The following is an 8,593-nucleotide window of genomic DNA, read 5'->3' as shown; positions in this document are numbered from 1 at the left end:
ACCCTTAGCTCTGATGACTGCCTTGCACACCCTTGGCATTCTCTTGATGAGCATCAAGAGGTAGTCACCTGAAATGGTTTTCACTTCATAGCTGTGCCTTGTCAGGGTTACTTAGTGGAATTTCTTGCCTTATTGATGGGGTTGGGACCATCAGTTGTGTAGTGCAGAAGTCAGGTTGATGCACAGCTGACAGCCCTATTGGACAACTGTTAGAATGTATATTATGGCAAGAACCAATCAGCTGAGTAAAGACAAACGAGTGGCCATCATTACTTTAAGAAATGAAGGTCAGTCAGTCTAGAAAATTTCAAAAACTTTGAATGTGTCCCCAAGTGCAGTCGCAAAAACCATCAAGTGCTCCAACGAAACTGGCTCACATGAGGACCGCCCCAGGAAAGGAAGACCAAGAGTCACCTCTGATGCTGAAGATAAGTTCATCTGAGTCACCAGCCTCAGAAATCGCAAATTAACAGCAGCTCAGATTAGAGACCAGATGAATACCACACAGAGCTCTAGCAGCAGACACATCTCTACAACAACTGTTAAGAGGAGACTGCGTGAATCAGGCCTTCATGGTCAAATAGCTGCTAGGAAACCACTGCTAAGGAGAGGCAACAAACAGAAGAGATTTATTTGGGCCAAGAAACCCAAGGAATGGACATTAGACCAGTGGAAATCTGTGCTTTGGTCTGATGAGTCCAAATTTGAGATCTTTGGATCCAATCGCCGTGTCTTTGTGCGACGCAGAAAAGGTGAACGGATGGATGCTACATGCCTGGTTCCCACCGTGAAGCATGGAGGGGGAGGTGTGATGGTGTGGGGGTGCTTTGCTGGTGACGCTGTTGGGGATTTATTCAAGATTGAAGGCAACCTGAATCAGCATGGCTACCACAGCATCCTGAAGTGACATGCCATTCCATCCGGTTTGCGTTTAGTTGGACCATCATTTATGTTTCAACAGGACAATGACCCCAAACACACCTCCAGGCTGTGTGAGGGATATTTGATCAAGAAGGAGAGTGATGGAGTGCTGCGCCAGATGACCTGGCCTCCACAGTCACCGGACCTGAACCCAATCGAGATGGTTTGGGGTGAGCTGGACCGCAGAGTGAAGGCAAAAGGGCCAACAAGTGCTAAGCATCTCTGGGAACTTCTTCAAGACTGTTAGGAAACCATTTCAGGTGACTACCTCTTGATGCTCATCAAGAGAATGCCAAGAGTGTGCAAAACAGTCATCAGAGCTAAGGGTGGCTACTTTGAAGAAACTAGAATATAAGATATGTTTTCAGTTATTTCACACTTTTTTGTTAAGTACAGAATTCCACATGTGTTCATTCATAGTTTTGATGCCTTCAGTGAGAATCTACAATGTAAATAGTCATGAAAATAAAGAAAATGCAAAGAATGAGAAGGTGTGTCCAAACTTTTGGCCTGCACTGTGTATATATATATATATATATATATATATATATATATATATATATATATATATATATATATATATAAAAACCCCATTCATCTTTGTATTTACATCACATCACAGTTGTTGTGGAAAGTTGAAGTAAAAAAGACAAAGATGCAGGAGTCTTCCAGTCTGACGAGAAGTCTCAGAGTCTCCTTTAATTCCATCCTTTTAAGACACAAAATAAAAGGAAGTCATAACCACAAATGGAGCTGAACTGTTGGTCATGTTTTCCTCATGTCCAAACAAGGAGCTAAGCTGTTGGCCGTCTTATCCTTACATGACCTCTTGCTTGAATTCCACAACATTTGCCAAAGTATGGGTGTTAACAGGAAATCAGAGAATATTATTAGCAGCTGGACATTGCTCATCTGCGCTGGATAAGTGTGGGATCTTCCTGTTTCACTGTTTCTTTGGGTGACTTGGACATATCATGACCCATCATAAAGTAAAGAAGAGATATCCTTTTAGTGTTTTCCCGTATGTGTTGGCACAGCTAAACATAGATTTTTTTAGCATCTGCAAACATTAAAAGTATCTGAAAATCATGCAATAGAGGTTTTATCTTTTTAAGAATGACTCAAAATGCTCCAGTGTATGGATGCAACAAATATTACAGATGTTTGTACGCACTAAAGTACATAATACAACGCATGACTATTATTCATCATTCCTCCAAAAATTGTTTATATGTAATAGGTTATTATTATAAAACTTAAAATAAAGTATTAGAGATCAATATAGTACATTTCAATCAAAGTATGACGGTTGTGCAGCTTTAGGAGATGCCTTTCTCCTGCATGAATCACATATGAGAAAGTTACTCAGAAACTAATGCAATAAAAGGAAAAAGCCTTTTGCATCTTCTACAGATCAGCACAACAAGATGAAACACTTTATGTCAAGAGGATTTCATTCACTTTTTGTTATCAGGTAATCAGACCCTTATTAGTCCTTATAAGAAGCTTATTAACAGGATTAAGTGTTAAGGAAACTAGAAGTGTGAATATAGCGCCATAAACATATTTACTGTTGGATTATTTGACCTTTATAAACTCTTATAATAGACTTTTACATTTACTTCTATTACAAATAAACTTTTCTTATATTTTATTACAGTGTTATAAATGGGTCATTTCAGAATTGGGGGCACATTTCGCATCTCCCAGATACACCCTTTGTATTTTCTCCCGAGACAAATCTTTATTAAATCAGTTTTTAATAATACTACTAATTGAATCAAACTTTAACAAATAATAATGCTTTTTGTTTATTTTTGACAAAGTGTATACAGAGAATATTAGCCTAAGAAGTCCCACCCCATTCACAACTGACTGTCTTCAGCTCAGGATTCATACATTGAACTTGAATTACAATGAAATAATTTAATCTAATTTTCATTTTTTTGTGCTCACTGTAATAACATCAATAAAATCAATTGCACAGAATATCTATTTTCTGTATTATAAGAAATTTCAGTATTAAATAAATATTTTTTGTCTGTCTATACGTTCTGGTCAACTCTGTTGTCTCTGTTATAAAACTCCATAAAAATCTCCAAAGCATTCATATAAAAACATGAGACCTGCATCCTGTGATGTCACTTCCTCTGGCAGAAAACATGTTGAAGGCAGTAAGGTATATCATTTTTCTTCTCTCATTATTTTGTACAAAATGTTTAGGATACACCAATAGTAGATTAATTACTTGTCAACTCTGTTATTGTTAAATCATGGTGAATCAATCATGAAACCTTTAAAAACCAATGATGTGATAAAATCTAAAAATTCTATTTTTAGACATGCCATGTGGTATCTCATTTTCATCTAGCACGTGGAGTTAAGGTCAAAAATGGAAGAAAATGTCAACTCTGTTATGTCAACTCTGTTAATGTTTTAGTGATAACAGACACTTGACAGTGACTTAAAGAGTCAAATGCTCCTAATCTTATTTGAATATTTTGAGGTATTTTACTTTTTTAATATACACACATATATTCACATTTATTATGGTTGCTGACTCATGTACTATGAAGGGAACATCAGAACTATAACTTTCCAGTTTAAGGAAATTGAATCATATGTTATAGGTAGATGAAGATGAAGCTGTCAGCAGCAGAAAGGCAACAGCAATACAAGTAAAGCGAGATACTGGCCCTGTAAGGAGAGCAGGGAATGAGCAAAAAGACAGAGATAGATGGAACAAAAGAAGAAGTGCAGGGCAGACAAGCAGAGTGGCAGATTTGAGTCAAAGGGAGTACAGACAAAAACGCAGACGTTGGAGAGAGGCTCAGCAGAGGTGCAGAGCAGGAAGGCAAAGAATTTCATAGATGACACCGCCACCAAGTCCAGAACCAGACCCTGAACCACAGCTATCCAGATTAGATTAGTACCTGATTACATGGGTACATAGGTCCATGGGTTTATAATTATATTCTATAAAGTAACTGTACAGTGCGTCACAGATAGATTGAGACGCATGTTTTCTATGAGGGTTGTCAGTGTGATAGTATATAACTGAACTGTCCAGTGTGTTGTGTCTTAAAGGCACATTCTGTAATTTATGCATGGCTTTAAATAAAGGTGCACTTTTTAGCAACAGATTTTGGTAAAAAATTTTGGACTTCTAGATGGGCAATGTTCTCTTTTTGTTCTCATCATAATTGATATGATGCCCACCATAACTCTAAAGACAAGCCTGTTTTGCTATTCTTTCTATCAAAACCTCTATCTTCTTTGTTTAATAATATGATTTCAAAGTAGTTGTATAGTGCACCTTTAATAATAAATACTTATTTCTTGAAAAATATAACTCATTGATGAAGAAGTGGGACTTTAGGCTGGTTAGGCCATGTTCTCGTAAGTTAGGCTAAGTCCTAACTTAAACTAAAGAAGAGTGAATGCGTCATATGATGTCACAAATTGTGTCAGGAAAGATATTAAAAATTTTTCCTACATTTTTAAATGTTTTTAAAGGTTTCACAGTCTGGCAGAAATGTTATTGTTGTTGTTTTTAACTACGGGTGGTCAACTCTGTTATTCATGTCAACTCTGTTAATATCAATGTCAACTCTGTTTAAGGTTTTGCTTTAAAAAATAATTATCAGGTATGTTTTATTGTTAACAAACTTACTAGTTGCTGTGTCCTAACTACCATTCTTTCTAAATGAAATTTCAAAGTATTTAATTCATTTTTACAGGTATGTTTACAGAACATGCACACCCTTGCAGCAACATGTCAATTAAATGTGTTGATATTTTTACTCCAAAACAAAAAGGTTTTTTCCTAATCAGACCAAAATTTACTTAATGGATTTAGACACACAATATCTCTAAGAAAAAACAGTGTTTTAAATTGTCTGACCTTTGTTAATTTTATGGTACTGTACCCAATTTGTCTGAAACAGAGTTGACAAATTTTTCTGCAACTACATTGTTTTTCATATTAAAAGTTTTAAATGTTACAGTTTTAAGTTCAGCAAATACTAGAAAATTTAAATTTAACGTGTGTTCTGTGAAATAAAACAGTTTAAAGAGAAAAGAAACACTCCCAGTTTTTGTTTTCTTTCTCCATGTGAAATGTACCCGCAATTCTGAAATGAGCCAAATATATCACATAATTTATTGTTTAAAGCAGTTCATTTACTATGTCATTGTTAAACCTTAGCTAGTCTTTACTTGATTGGTTTAGAGGGACTGAAAGAAATATCTAATATTTTTTATAACTGCAAAGACTTAGGTATGGAAGTATGGAATGCTTTATGGATATGGGTACCTGCCTTTGGCAAAAATATCCATACCTTACAGAAAACATTTACGGAAATAACTACAAAATGTGTGAATTTGGTGTCCTTTATCATAGCTGACAGTTTATAGTACAGGATCCAAAATGGATTACAAAAGATCAGAGTGACATAGTGCAAATAACAATAATATGATAACTGACTTCCTTTATAATTGAAATAGTAGAATAGTGTTGTGTGGAAGAGTTTGTAAATATTGACTTCTATGTGAAATGCAGAGGCCTTACAGAACATGATGCACCACTGCAGAGTGAACGACCGCACAGTAGAGAAAGGAGTTCAACATAATGCAGAAACAAAATAAACCTAAAATTTTCTATTTAACAAATCTACCGCATGCTTTTAAAATATATTAAATATATCATATCTTTAAATTGCTCATCTTGTCAAAGTTTATTTGGTATTTGTCAGTGATGGATTTTTCATAGATATTTATTGTCTTTGGTTCACAATTTCTTGAATTTCAGTGAAACGTCTGTTGAAGTTTTACCACAAACTAAAAACAGATAATCTCTTGGAATAACTCATTTAAGCTTTTCAGGTTGGTTGCTTTCACAAATGAGTCAAGTTTTCTGTTTTGTGAAACCATCAGTAGTGACACAGAACAAAGTACTGTCATACGTAACTACAACAGAACTGTAACATAACAGATCACATATATGTTTTTGAGTTCTTTGAATATAATTTCCATAGTATTTAACTTTATACTTACTCTATTACTCTACTTCTTAGTCGGACATTGTACTTTTCAAAGTTACTTCTCAGACTACAGTTTTTCATCTTTCTGTCAAACATACATATCTCCAAATGAATTGAACCTTAATGACGTGTTTCAACCTGTGAGCATAAAATCAATACGTGTTGTCAATACTTTAAGGATTATTCATGTTCCTTTAATCCAAGGGTAGTCATTTATGATTTAAGGTGGTCCGGATAGAGAAAATTACCTTGAGTACAGATCTGCAACATCATTTTTTAATGAGCATCATAATTTTGTTTTATTTATATATATTTATTGAAGTGGCATCATCATTGTATCAACATCTGCCATTTCAGTATATTTATTTTTAGTACAACTCTGGACTCTGAAAACCACATTTTAAAAAAATCTGCTTTGCCTCTAAGTCATATAACTCATACAATGTATAAGAGAAGCCTTTTTCACTGATCTTATTTTTACAGAATGGTAACAGTGTTATGGGCACATACTAGGTTTTCTTGGGTTTTTCATGGGTTTTCCTGTGCATTGTTTCTTTTACCTTTTCTGGAGATTTATCATGTTAATTTATCACCAAATGTTTCTGTTACGTTGTACGTCAAATATACCTTTCAGCTGTCAATATACAGTCATAATATGTTTGTATTAATATGTAACATGTTTGATATTACCTGTGTCTATGATTGATTCACTGTGTGCCAGTGTTCATCTTTTGCTCAAAGTTCCCTGTCATCATAGAGTTTGAAGAAAAAGCACAGAGGCATTGTTAAAAATGAATGTATTTTGTTGAAAAATTGAACATAAAAAATAAAGGCTTCATATGTCAATGTACAGTACATCTACAACATTTTGTTACTGTCATTTACATGGACGTATAATTTGGAATTTGAAGTGATAGTAATGCATGACATACAATGTACATTATAGCAATTAACAAGATAAACACTTATTTAATAATCAAATTATACATCCATGTAAATAACATTAACAAAATGATGAAGCTTATTTCTATTTTTCAACAAAATGTATTCATTTTTAATAATGCCTCTGGGCTTTTTCTTCAAACTCTAAAGATGTTTGGTGTTCAAATGAAACATGTGACCACCTCCCATTTAAACTCTTCCCATAAGTTTGTAAGTGAGTATGCCTCTGTACATAGTTCCTCCCAGGTATCCACTGAAATGTTTGAATTTAGATCCGTTTCCCATCTCGTCTTTATATTTAATGAATTTCCTTGGCTCATATCAAGAAAGAGTTGATAAAAACTGCCAACGAGTTTTTTAATTTTACATTCTTTAAGTAATTTTACCAGGAAGTCTTCAATTAGAGTGGGCTGCAGGACTGTCGCATTAAAAATGTTCTTTTTAAGAAGCAGCGCAACTCTTTAGTATCTTGGGTATTTTCTACGTCATTATAACAAGTAAATAGCCATGTATGCATTTACATTAAAGAGCTATAAAGTTACAGCTGCTTAAATATTGGACAAACTTAAATCACTGTGTCAATGTATAGCTGTAGACACACAGAAATTCATACAACAAATCATAAACATAAAGACTCCAACTTGATGTCAAATGCCCGTCCTCTTCGGTTCCAGGCCCCTCGCTATCGTTGTTTGTCCTTTTCTTTTAATTTCAAAGGTCAATGAAAATGATGATGTTGCCCCGAGCATGTGTTAAAGATAACGACAGCAGGCTCATTTGCAGCCAGCTTGTCCTCTGAAGCTTTTACAATCCAACCTTTCTACCTGAAGCGCCGGTAATTGGTTTGCAGAGCAGCACTGCCTGGATCTCAGGAGCAGCCAGTGTACTTAGCATGACACCATGTGAATGAAGCGCACCTAAGAGCTTTATCACATTAATATTCCACCTGAGTGTGGGTTTTAATCTTGAAATTTGAATGAACATACCAACAGGCAGCTGTCACTGACTTTTTACAAGCCCTCAATGCACAATAACAACCAGTTCTGCCATAGTCCATGTGTTCTCGCCACCCCCAGAGATACAGTGGGATCCCTCAGTATAATCCCTTTGCTAACAACCAGCTCTCTGTACGCTGAAGAGGCTGAAACAGACGCACAGGTCAGGGCTGACTTTGATGTAATCGCTTGTATCAGTACTCCGGTGGCTGACTCGGTTTGTAGTCCAGGCAGTGCCTTTGAGGGCTTGTTCTGACATTTGGCTTTAATAACGGGACAAATCATGGCCTCAAGTATCCACCACATGGGCTGGCTGGGTTTTTCAGAGACCATCTGTTAGTGAACTACAGAACAAAATCATATCATCTCTCACGTTTGTGGATCTAGTCTGGATGTGTTTTGGTCAACACGTCTTCATGATGCATTCGCAGTAAGCATCAGCATCAACACTGTTACTGCATGACGGGGAAAACTTTGACCTTAAGATACCCAAAGAGCTTTATTCATACCAATGCTATTTTTTCAATGATTACAATTTTCTTCATTGTAATGCATTAAGTCCTACTAACTGGACATTGCTCAGTTACACATAAACCTCCAGATGTGTGTTTACATTTCAGACACCAGTGACATAGTTTCATTTTGTATTTCTGGATGCAGTGATGGACTGTTAATGACAGTGGTCTTCCTGAG

Source organism: Sphaeramia orbicularis, chromosome 4, assembly GCF_902148855.1.
Source record: "Sphaeramia orbicularis chromosome 4, fSphaOr1.1, whole genome shotgun sequence".
Lineage (NCBI taxonomy): Eukaryota > Metazoa > Chordata > Actinopteri > Kurtiformes > Apogonidae > Sphaeramia > Sphaeramia orbicularis.
The sequence above is the reverse complement of the archived record's forward strand: the minus strand, read 5'-3'. Positions refer to the sequence as shown.